The following is a 10,877-nucleotide window of genomic DNA, read 5'->3' as shown; positions in this document are numbered from 1 at the left end:
TAGACAACTACATCACCACTACTATCTGATGGTTAGACCAGCCACATCACCACTAGTATCTGATGGTTAGACCAGCGGCATCACCACTAGTATCTGATGGTTAGACCAGCTGCATCACCAGTAGTATCTCATGGTTAGACCAGCTACATCACCAGTAGTATCTCATGGTTAGACCAGCTGCATCACCACTTGTATCTGATGGTTAGACCAGCTACATCACCACTTGTATCTGATGGTTAGACCAGCTACATCACCACAAGTATCTGATGGTTAGACCAGCTACATCACCACTAATATATCTGATGGTTAATCCATCTACATCACCACTAGTATCTGATGGTTAGACCAGCTACATCACCACAAGTATCTGATGGTTAGACCAGCTACATCACCACTAATATATCTGATGGTTAGACCAGCTACATCACCACTAGTATCTGATGGTTAGACCAGCTACATCACCACTAGTATCTGATGGTTAGACAGCTACATCACCACTAATATATCTGATGGTTACACCATCTACATCACCACTTGTATCTGATGGTTACACCAGCTACATCACCACTTGTATCTGATGGTTAGACCAGCTACATCACCACTAGTATCTGATGGTTAGACCAGCTACATCACCACTACTATCTGATGGTTAGACCAGCTACATCACCACTACTATCTGATGGTTAGACCAGCTGCATCACCACTAATATCTGATGGTTAGACCAGCTACATCACCACTAGTATCTGATGGTTAGACAGCTACATCACCACTAATATATCTGATGGTTAGACCAGCTACATCACCACTAGTATCTGATGGTTAGACCAGCTACATCACCACTAGTATCTGATGGTTAGACAGCTACATCACCACTAATATATCTGATGGTTAGACCAGCTACATCACCACTAGTATCTGATGGTTAGACCAGCTACATCACCACTACTATCTGATGGTTAGACCAGCTACATCACCACTAATATCTGATGGTTAGACCAGCTACATCACCACTAACATCTGATGGTTAGACCAGCTACATCACCACTAATATCTGATGGTTAGACAGCTACATCACCACTAGTATATCTGATGGTTAGACCAGCTACATCACCACTACTATCTGATGGTTAGACCACCTACATCACCACTAATATATCTGATGGTTAGACCAGCTACATCACCACTAGTATCTGATGGTTAGACCAGCTACATCACCACTAGTATCTGATGGTTAGACCAGCTACATCACCACTAGTATCTGATGGTTAGACCAGCTACATCACCACTACTATCTGATGGTTAGACCAGCTACATCACCACTAATATCAGATGGTTAGACCAGCTACATCACCACTAGTATCTGATGGTTAGACCAGCCACATCACCACTACTATCTGATGGTTAGACCACCAAATCACCACTAATATATCTGATGGTTAGACCAGCTACATCACCACAAGTATCTGATGGTTAGACAGCTACATCACCACTAATATATGTGATGGTTAGACCATCTACATCACCACTTGTATCTGATGGTTACACCAGCTACATCACCACACCTATCAGATGGTTAGACCAGCTACATCACCACTAGTATCTGATGGTTAGACCAGCTGCCTCACCACTAGTATCTGATGGTTAGACCAGCTGCATCACCACTAACATCTGATGGTTAGAGCAGCTGCATCACCACTAACATCTGATGGTCAGACCAGCTGCATCACCGATAACATCTGATGGTTTGACCAGCTACATCACCAATAGTATCTGATGGTTAGACCAGCTGCATCAGCTCTACTATCTGATGGTTAGACCAGCTGCATCACCACATGTATCTGATGGTTAGACCAGCTGCATCACCACTAGTATCTGATGGTTAGACCAGCTACATCACCATTAGTATCTGATGGTTAGACAGCTGCATCACCACTGGTATCTGATGGTTAGACCAACTACATCACCACTAATATCTGATGGTTAGACCAGCTACATCACCACTAGTATCTGATGGTTAAACAGCTGCATCACCACTGGTATCTGATGGTTAGACCAGCTACATCACCACTAATATCTGATGGTTAGACCAGCTACATCACCACTACTATCTGATGGTTAGACAGCTGCATCACCACTGGTATCTGATGGTTAGACCAGCTACATCACCACTAGTGTATGATGGTTAGACCAGCTACATCACCACTAGTGTCTGATGGTTAGATCAGCGACATCACCACTACTATCTGATGGTTAGTCCAGCTGCATCACCACTACTATGTGATGGTTAGACCAGCTACATCACCACTAGTATCTGATGGTTAGACCAGCGGCATCACCACTAGTATCTGATGGTTAGACCAGCTACATCACCACTAGTATCTGATGGTTAGACCAGCTACATCACCACTAGAGTGTAATGGTTAGACCAGCTATATCACCCCTAGTATCTGGTGGTTAGACAGCTACATCACCACAACTATCTGATTGTTAGACCAGCTACATTACCACTACTATCTGATGGTTAGACTATCTACATCACCACTAGAGTGTAATGGTTAGACCAGTTACATCACCACTAGTATCTGATGGTTAGACAGCTACATCACCACTAGTATCTGATGGCTAGACCAGCTACATCACCACAACTATCTGATGTTAGATGTCTGCATTGAACATAGTAGTAATACAAATCTATGGCATGCAGCAGGGACGACATTCCTGCACCATGCTGGCACGACATGATCTTAAGTAATACATATTGTTCAACGCGGTGTTAATCACCACCCACTCATTCACTCGAGAAATGACCTCTGTAGGATCATGCTACAGTGAAAAATAAACTCGTCAATCTCTTATTTTACAAAAGTATGCTCATATAAAAGTCATCTCTTAGTTCATTAGCCTGTTTTGCCGGCGGTTTAGTCCATTGAAAAGATATATAATCGTCTAGTGTATTAAATTTAAAGCGAAATATCGTGTATCACAGACATACCTCAGGCTGTGGAATAGCACGACTCATATGTATTTACCTGCTTCAGAATGAACCTTTCAAATTTTTTTACAGAACTTAAGTGACGGGCTCAATATCAGGAGTATTTTAACACCTCAAACATCTCAGCCGAAACACAAGTTACAGGTGAATCAAATAATTGACAGGATCTCGATTACACAGAATAAACTAGAATACACGGCACTGAGGCCTTCAGACCTTTACCCGCCTGTCGTAATACAGAAACGTCAACCTTTATACGTAAACGTATTTCATTCTAGCACTTTATCATTTACAAACCCATTTTCCGGATTACGTAAGATATCTTTTTGACGAGTAAAAAGTACTTTATGTTCACCAATATTCATATTTAGCCCCTTTGCAGACAATAGCCACAGCGACAGTCCAGCTATCTTTGAAGGCTACTTAATTATGCTTTCTGAAAATGTAATCATTTTATCTGCAAACAGATTCATACCTAAGTTAACAATATCAGTACAGAAATCAGCATTTCGTTTTTGTTGCATAATTTCAAGGAAATAGCAAGGGGGATAAGACTTCCCCTTCTTGTATATCAGCACCTATTGATCTGACAAAGAGGAATTGAATCTTCCACATGCAATGTACGTTATGATTGAATAATATACCACAATTTCCCACTCGCTGCTGGTATCACACCTCCGTTTGGTAAGGAGGAACTTGGTTCAAGAACAGCTCGGAAACTATCTACCCACTGACACTCTTACTTTCATTGCACAACAAGTCGATTAAACATATTGTTGCTTTAAGACTGAAGGATTATTTGTTCATAAAAGACCTTAATGGAGACTTTCAATCTGCATATCGCAACTTACTCTGTACTGTATCTGCTTTGTTAAATGCTGAGACCGATCTTCTCAGCTGTAGACCAGTATGGAGCTGCTATAAAAAAAATTTACTCGACCTTATGCATTTGATACCATTGATCACACAACCCTGTCATCAACTGTAGAAAACTACACTCACACAAATGGAGCTGCTTTAAAATGGTGATATCCTACGTCTGAGGCAGACAACAGTCAGCCAACACAGATGGTCGCATGTCATGCTCCAATGAATTAGCATACTGAGTTCCTCACTGGTCCGTTCTTGGAGCTCTGCTAGTCACCATTTATACATGTCCTCTGAGTGTCATTGTTCGGTCATACAATCTCGGACTCCACTGTACGCCGATGACACGCAGATGTACATGACCTTCAAACCATTCGATACATCAGTGACCTTCTATCTCCTTTGCGACTGAACTTTGTTTCCAGCATAAGAAGTTCCATGACACGTCATATTCATAGCGTTGTTGACCACTCCCTGTCATCAGACATACAAAAACTCTCCGGCACGCAGACAGAAATACGGCGTCTGAGACGGCACGTGGGATACGTCGATGTTGCGCCTTCTAAAACTGACTTCTGTCAGATATGTTTCACTTCAGGAATATTGGTTCTCTCCTCACTGGACTACTGCAACAGCCACCTCTATGCCATTCTAAGGATGACCTTCACAGATTGCAGAATACAATCGCAAAGCTATTTGCTAAGAATAAGCCAAGAGAACCTGTACTCAAATCACTTCATTGGCTACAAGCCCAGGAAAAATAAAATTTAAAGTCTTAATGTCTTGCTTACCAGTCAGTCTACAAGATCTTCCAACTTTTACAATGTATCAACCTTCTAGAAATCTTCGTTCAGGTGATACATTCCAGCTTTCTGTGCCTCCCTGCACGTTGAAGACTTTTGGTGTCAGATCCTTCGAATAATTTGCTGCTGTGCTATGGAGCCCTCTCCCCTTCACCTCAGATGTGCCCCTTATAATCTGCTGCTGTGCTATGGAGCCCTCTCCCCTTCACCTCAGATGTGCCCCTTCCTTGACTGCTTCTAAATCTGACCTGAAGACCCATCTGATTGATATTCCTTGACAAATGTCCATCTAAACTCTGCATGCGCTTAGAGCCTGTCCTGTGCGGTGTGGAGTCCAGCCCCAAAGTGTCATTATTATAATGTTAGCACACGCGCACACCCTCTCTCTGTCTCTCTCTCTCTCTCTGTCTCTCTCTCTCTCTCTGTCCGTCTGTCTCTCTCTCTCTCTCTCTCTCTCTCTCTCTGTTTCTCTCTCCGTCTCTCTCTCTCTCTCTCTCTCTCTCTCTCTCTCTCTCTCTCTCTCTCTCTCTCTCTCTCTCTCTCTCTCTATATATATATATATATATATATATATATATATAAAGAAAGTGATGAGAATACTCATACACATATCGGAGATTTTACAGAAATTCCGTGACCGTTTCCTTGAGACCTTTGCAGTTCCATATTTAAGCATCCAGTGAAAAAACAATTAATTACCAACGTAGGGGGTTTGTTTGTACCACAAAAAGAAATTGACACGCCACATCTAGTCTCTGAACTTATATTACCGAAACTAAATTCGTTCCTAAATTATAGTCATAAAATGATAAAAGAGAGCACACATTCTTTCTTCGTTTACTCAAACTATAGTAATCTAGACTTGTCACAAGAGTTACATCGGGGGGTGGCAGTCACATTGAAACTATCTGTATTGGTATTTTTTGAAGCGCTCGTAATTGTTCTTCGTCGACTGGTGATTATGAGTTGAATTTGTACATTAAATTTGCAAAGTAACTAAATATTATTTAGTTTAATTTCATAATGTCTAAATCAGTGGATTCCACTGTATTCTTTCCAATTTCTTATTCACAGCGTCCATATGTATCTGTGTAAGTCTGTGACTGCAGTTACCTGCTTTCTGAAATTACCCACATGTGACTACGAGAGTAAGTTACAAAATTACCACACGTATATTGCAGTAAACGAATTGTGTCAGAATATGACAGTTACCTCTCCGTAAATAACCTGTTTAAATGGCGTTGAGAAGTGATACAAATAACAGGCCCTAAAAGGCAATGTTGACATCTTCCTCCCTCAGACTACAAGCAAATACATTGAAAGATTGTAAACCTCCCTCTCTATCTCCACTCTACTGAAATCTTTTCGAATGACAACGTTCAAAGAATCAGCGCTCTCTACAGCACGCTTCCATCCCTATTCATCGACATATCCCCCAACGACCCCACAGAATACAATTCACATTGGAGAAAGTATCCAACACCTTCGATCCCTTCCTTGAAATGTCCGTCCAAACTGCTGAATCACGGGATTTCCCAACCACTGCATCTGAAAGAGAGAAATAACAGGGGACTCATGATCACAGATCAGATCGTTTTATACACATCCATCGAGGTGACTTGAGGCACAATCGCAGGCACAAACCTAAGGAGCATATAGGCATTTTGTTCTTAAAGCCAAATATGTTATGACTACCCTAACACAATGGCATGCGTGTGGTAATGTAAAGACATTTTTCAAACGGATTAAATATTATACTCAAAAAGAGTGTTTAATCGAAATACTATGCCAAAATATATTTCGCTATTTGCATTTGCGTGAAGTTAAACTTCACAACTTACGCTCCTTGTCAAACTGGTGGGTTTAGAAAATAGATGTACGTTCTTTCTCTCTGGCAGTACCGACCTTCTGTGCGTTGTCGCTATATAGCTGAAATTTACGACGTTAAATTTAACTCTTTAGATCCACTTCAACTGCGAGCCAGTGGTTGATGTTTCAATTGCATGAGTGACTCGCCATAACCTGATGCCCCTATCTCTCTCAGTGTAAGGCAAGTGAATCACTACCCCTATCACCCTCTCTACCACGACACAACTCCAGGTTATTCTGTGTTATCTGTAGTCAGTGTATATGAAATCACGGCCACTGACCAGTGGGCTTACACGCCATTATTAGCCAGAAGGCCGTTATCAGTATTGACCCACCGAATTCCTGGGCTTGTATGGTGTCCAATACCGGGAGGGTATCTCTAACTGAGATAACCTGATAGCCAAACAACTAAATAATTCTTTAATATATTGCCCCGAGAACGAGCAAACACGAAACTGGTAGAAATCAACTTAACCTATAACCGAAATAATGCTTATCGTATAACAACTAAATTGAGACGTATGAGAAACAATGGTACCTTGTTGGTAACAATGTGCATGGTGCGAGGAGCTATGAAGAGACGTTTTGGATATTTGAGTGTTGGTCTGAAGTATAACTCTCATGTGACCACAGACAGCGAGCTATGTTCAGCTACCAGGAGCTCATTTAATTATTTCTGTTTAACAGTACATATTAGTTAGTAATACCGTACGAAATGCCACGGCTTGCTGATAATCTATACCAAGTGGGTATGATGGTAACAGGTAAAGCTCAAAGCGAACTTGCCAGACACTTTAACGTTCATCCAAACACAAAATCACATCTTTGGTGACGCGGGCAACAATCATGTCTTGATTGTAAAGATATTGATTATCCATAAAGTCTTGTCATCTCTATACCACCAACTTCTAGAATGAAACTCAAACAAATCATGTCTTACCACGGGCCGACCGTACAGCAGTGACGTCACGTCACTCTTGCTTGGCAACTGTATACGAAACTATCTCGAAACATGGCTTCATAATGCCTCCTCCCTAAAGGAAACGCACAGGTGATACATACAATTTAACTATTTTTCACAATTAGTGTTAGTCTGTCATAATTTCGCCAATATATGTTCTCATGACGTGTACGTGGAACTAGGTTTGAGTGCTGGGACGCATCTTTGGAAGTTTTTTATGCACGTTTGTGTTTGAAAGTGCCAACGACTCCAGCAGGATAACGCCAGACCCCACACAGGCCTCGAGTATTTGTAGGATGACCTCGACCGTGAATGTCAGCCGGCGCCCCAGAAGTTGGATCAAACTGTCGCATGCATGGGCCAGAATTCAAAGATATAATCAGTTCACGCCGAGACGGTGCAGAGCAGTTTTAAGGCTCATGGTGCCGAAGACAACTGTTGTAACCACGTAAAAAGCTAAGCATGCGGATGTACTCCCATGACCGAACCCGTGAAGAACCCCATTAGAATTGGTTTTCAGCTACCCATGCTTACGCGACAAACGGTATCGGGTGGTCAGGCTCGCTCACAGTGGGCAGATTGATACTTATGATATTGATCACTGGATTGTCTAGTCCAGACTCGATTATCTTTACAGATCGCCACCACATAGCTGAAATATTATAATAATAATAACAACAAACCAAAGCCATGACCGATTGCTACTCCAGACCTCTCCTTCAAAGAACATGTTGGGGAAGAGACAGGTACACAGGGCCAGAATCAGCTGGTAACTCAAGGTGACCTTGGTCAATTTTAGCTTTACTTTTGAAAAAAATTTCAACGTACCGCCCCTGCCTCCTATATGTCAATGCCAAAAGTGACCACATGCAAAATTGGCTTTGTTAATGGAGTTGACCATATCTTTATATGACTTGTCTGTATCTCTTGTCACCAGGTATATACATTGTTTCGTCATTGACTTTGTTATGGTAAAAGACGGACCTCACAAATATCCAAACAGTGTCTTATTCCTTCAGTAACATAACATACACACAAGGATATATACACTACAGCTACACATGGGCCAGTAACAGTCGGCCACATAGTTTTCAATCCCATGTTGCTGGTGAGCTGCATCTCATTACCTGCCGATCCAGGCATCTGACCTGGGCGTGTATGACTGGGTGCTGCATGAACCACACGAACCACACTTCATACAGGTATCACATGTCGCATGTTCTTCTGGTCACACTGTGTTACTTCCACTAAGCGACACACTACAGCCAACATTGTCACAGAAAGTGCAGTGTCACATTGTCTCAGTTCACTCAGCTGCAAAATGGGTACCCGTGAGGATGTGCTGGCAATGTGAGTGTTTAGTTCATTGCGCCTAAGAGGCAGCATGGATGTATGCTCTCCAGGGAGTTGAAAAGGTATCAGACATATGTATCAGAAAGTACGATAGCATCCTATGACCGGGGATAGTAATGTACGTAGCGCCGTGAGCAGGAAATGTGCCTGGATATGAGCGCCATATAAGCAGAATATTACTACATGTATTACTATTACTACATATCACCCCGGTAAATAAACAATAAAGCTGGATCCGACAAACTAGTGGTGGATATAATGAGTATCATCAGAATGCAATACAGTGATCCAACCGATCCACATTGGTCGAGACAATGAATGGATTCTCATTTTTAATTTTTTTTTGTATAAAACATTGTCAACAACAAAGTACTATGAATTCTAGACAACTGCATAAACCTTGACTACTTTGAGGGTCATTTTAGAATGTGCGGTGATGAAGAATGATTATAATGTTATGGATATACAACTTCTTTATTCTGTGAAAGGAGATGTTTCGACACTTGTTTGACAACGACATTAGAATCCATGTCGAAACGTCGCCTTTCACAGAATAAAGAAGTTGTATATCCATAAACTTACCATCATTCTGCCTAACCATGTAAACAACACAGTTCTATGTGTTCGGGACGTGTATGTTGATGGAGTGAACCTCAACATGGAGACTTGACCAGCATACCATGTCGGCCATAGTGGACCACAGCTTGGTGATATCTCCAGTAACAACAATACTATCTGGAGCATCAAGCCGCGCTGTGATTGGCTGGCCCTATCGGAAGCACAAGGCCAATCTGAACCTCAAACACACTTGAATCTGTTGGCTTACGCGTTGGGATATCTCTTTTTGAAGAACGCCCATGCCTGTGACTTTCATCTTCGTGGTAAGTGAATACGTATTGGAACAAAGTGCTTTAATTACCAGGCACCAACAGAATATTGTGAACTATGACAATGTCATAAGGCTTGATTGTCAGTTATTATGTTTATGGTTAGCGTGACAAGATACAACATTCAGAAATAAGATATTTTCCTGTATTCAAACCGAATCGGTATTGTACATTTATTGTTTTAAAACAAATTATGTTTAAACATATAGAAGATGGACAGTTTCTATTGTTTAAACTAGTCAGGAGTTAATTCATGCAGTGGGTAGGTATTTTGTAGTGTTTTCTTCTCAAATGTAATATCAAATTAAAATTAGGGTCGAAGATTTAACCTTTAATATTACCTTTGTATATCGAGACCACCACACCAGTAAAGACCCGTGTTAGAAATCTGCACCCCATGCTTGTAGAAAGTGGCGATTAACCGGGGAAAAATCTGGATAACCTCAATTTACTGTTTGAGAGGCATTCTAGAAGTTGTAAGTAATAGGAATGTTAGGTCTTTATGGATGATCAAGTTCAACAATACCGTACTGCAGGTTAGGGCGTATATTTGTATCGTCGGACCTAAACATTCTTTACTCGGATATGAAACCACATCACTGTCTTATATCTCCAGCTGAATCTATCGGATTCAATCATTTGTGATACCTAAAATTTCCAACAATGTGCCATGGGTATGTTATTAATCCTTTGAAGATTAGTAGCGGTCATTTAGTTAACTACAGAAGAATGTAAAAGGAAAAGCTGTACGAAATGTAACACTATTCAAGTATGTGCGCTACAACGGAATCTTTCAGAAACGTATTCCATAAAAGATTAAATAGTGCAGGGTATATCACATGATCATTGGAATCAGTAGTGACACCCGGTGTTCGCATCATAGTAAGCGTGTCCTGATGTATCGGTAGTCAGTGAGATGTTAAGGCTTCATGTCACGACCACAGCATGGGAAAGTAACTCGTCTCTTGACCAGAATATTCTGTACTGGAAGGGGGATTCCCTCCCTCGGTACACCCTTGCAAAATGGAAAACAGTCACACAGGTGTAGTGAGTGAGTGAGTTGCCTGTTACGCAACTTTAAAGAATACTCCTGTTCCATCATGGTGAATCCGCCCACTGTAGAGGGAAGCCCGACTCGATGTAT

General features: G+C 41.4%; 1 protein-coding gene across 1 annotated transcript in view; it reads left to right on the top strand.

Annotated features, from left to right (window-relative positions):
- Positions 1–9,611: 9,611 nt before the first annotated feature.
- Positions 9,612–10,877, top strand: part of LOC124284686 (contactin-like) — a 35,520-nt gene continuing 34,254 nt past the window's right edge. The window contains exon 1 of the mRNA XM_046720788.1: positions 9,612–9,727. The gene's annotated coding sequence lies outside the window, so the exon portion shown is untranslated. The remainder of the gene's footprint in view (positions 9,728–10,877) is intronic.

Source organism: Haliotis rubra, unplaced genomic scaffold (genome assembly GCF_003918875.1).
Source record: "Haliotis rubra isolate DU_JTF1 unplaced genomic scaffold, ASM391887v1 Scf342, whole genome shotgun sequence".
Taxonomy (NCBI): Eukaryota; Metazoa; Mollusca; class Gastropoda; order Lepetellida; family Haliotidae; genus Haliotis; species Haliotis rubra.
Note: the sequence above shows the minus strand (reverse complement) of the source record. Positions and strands in the feature narration are given on the sequence as shown.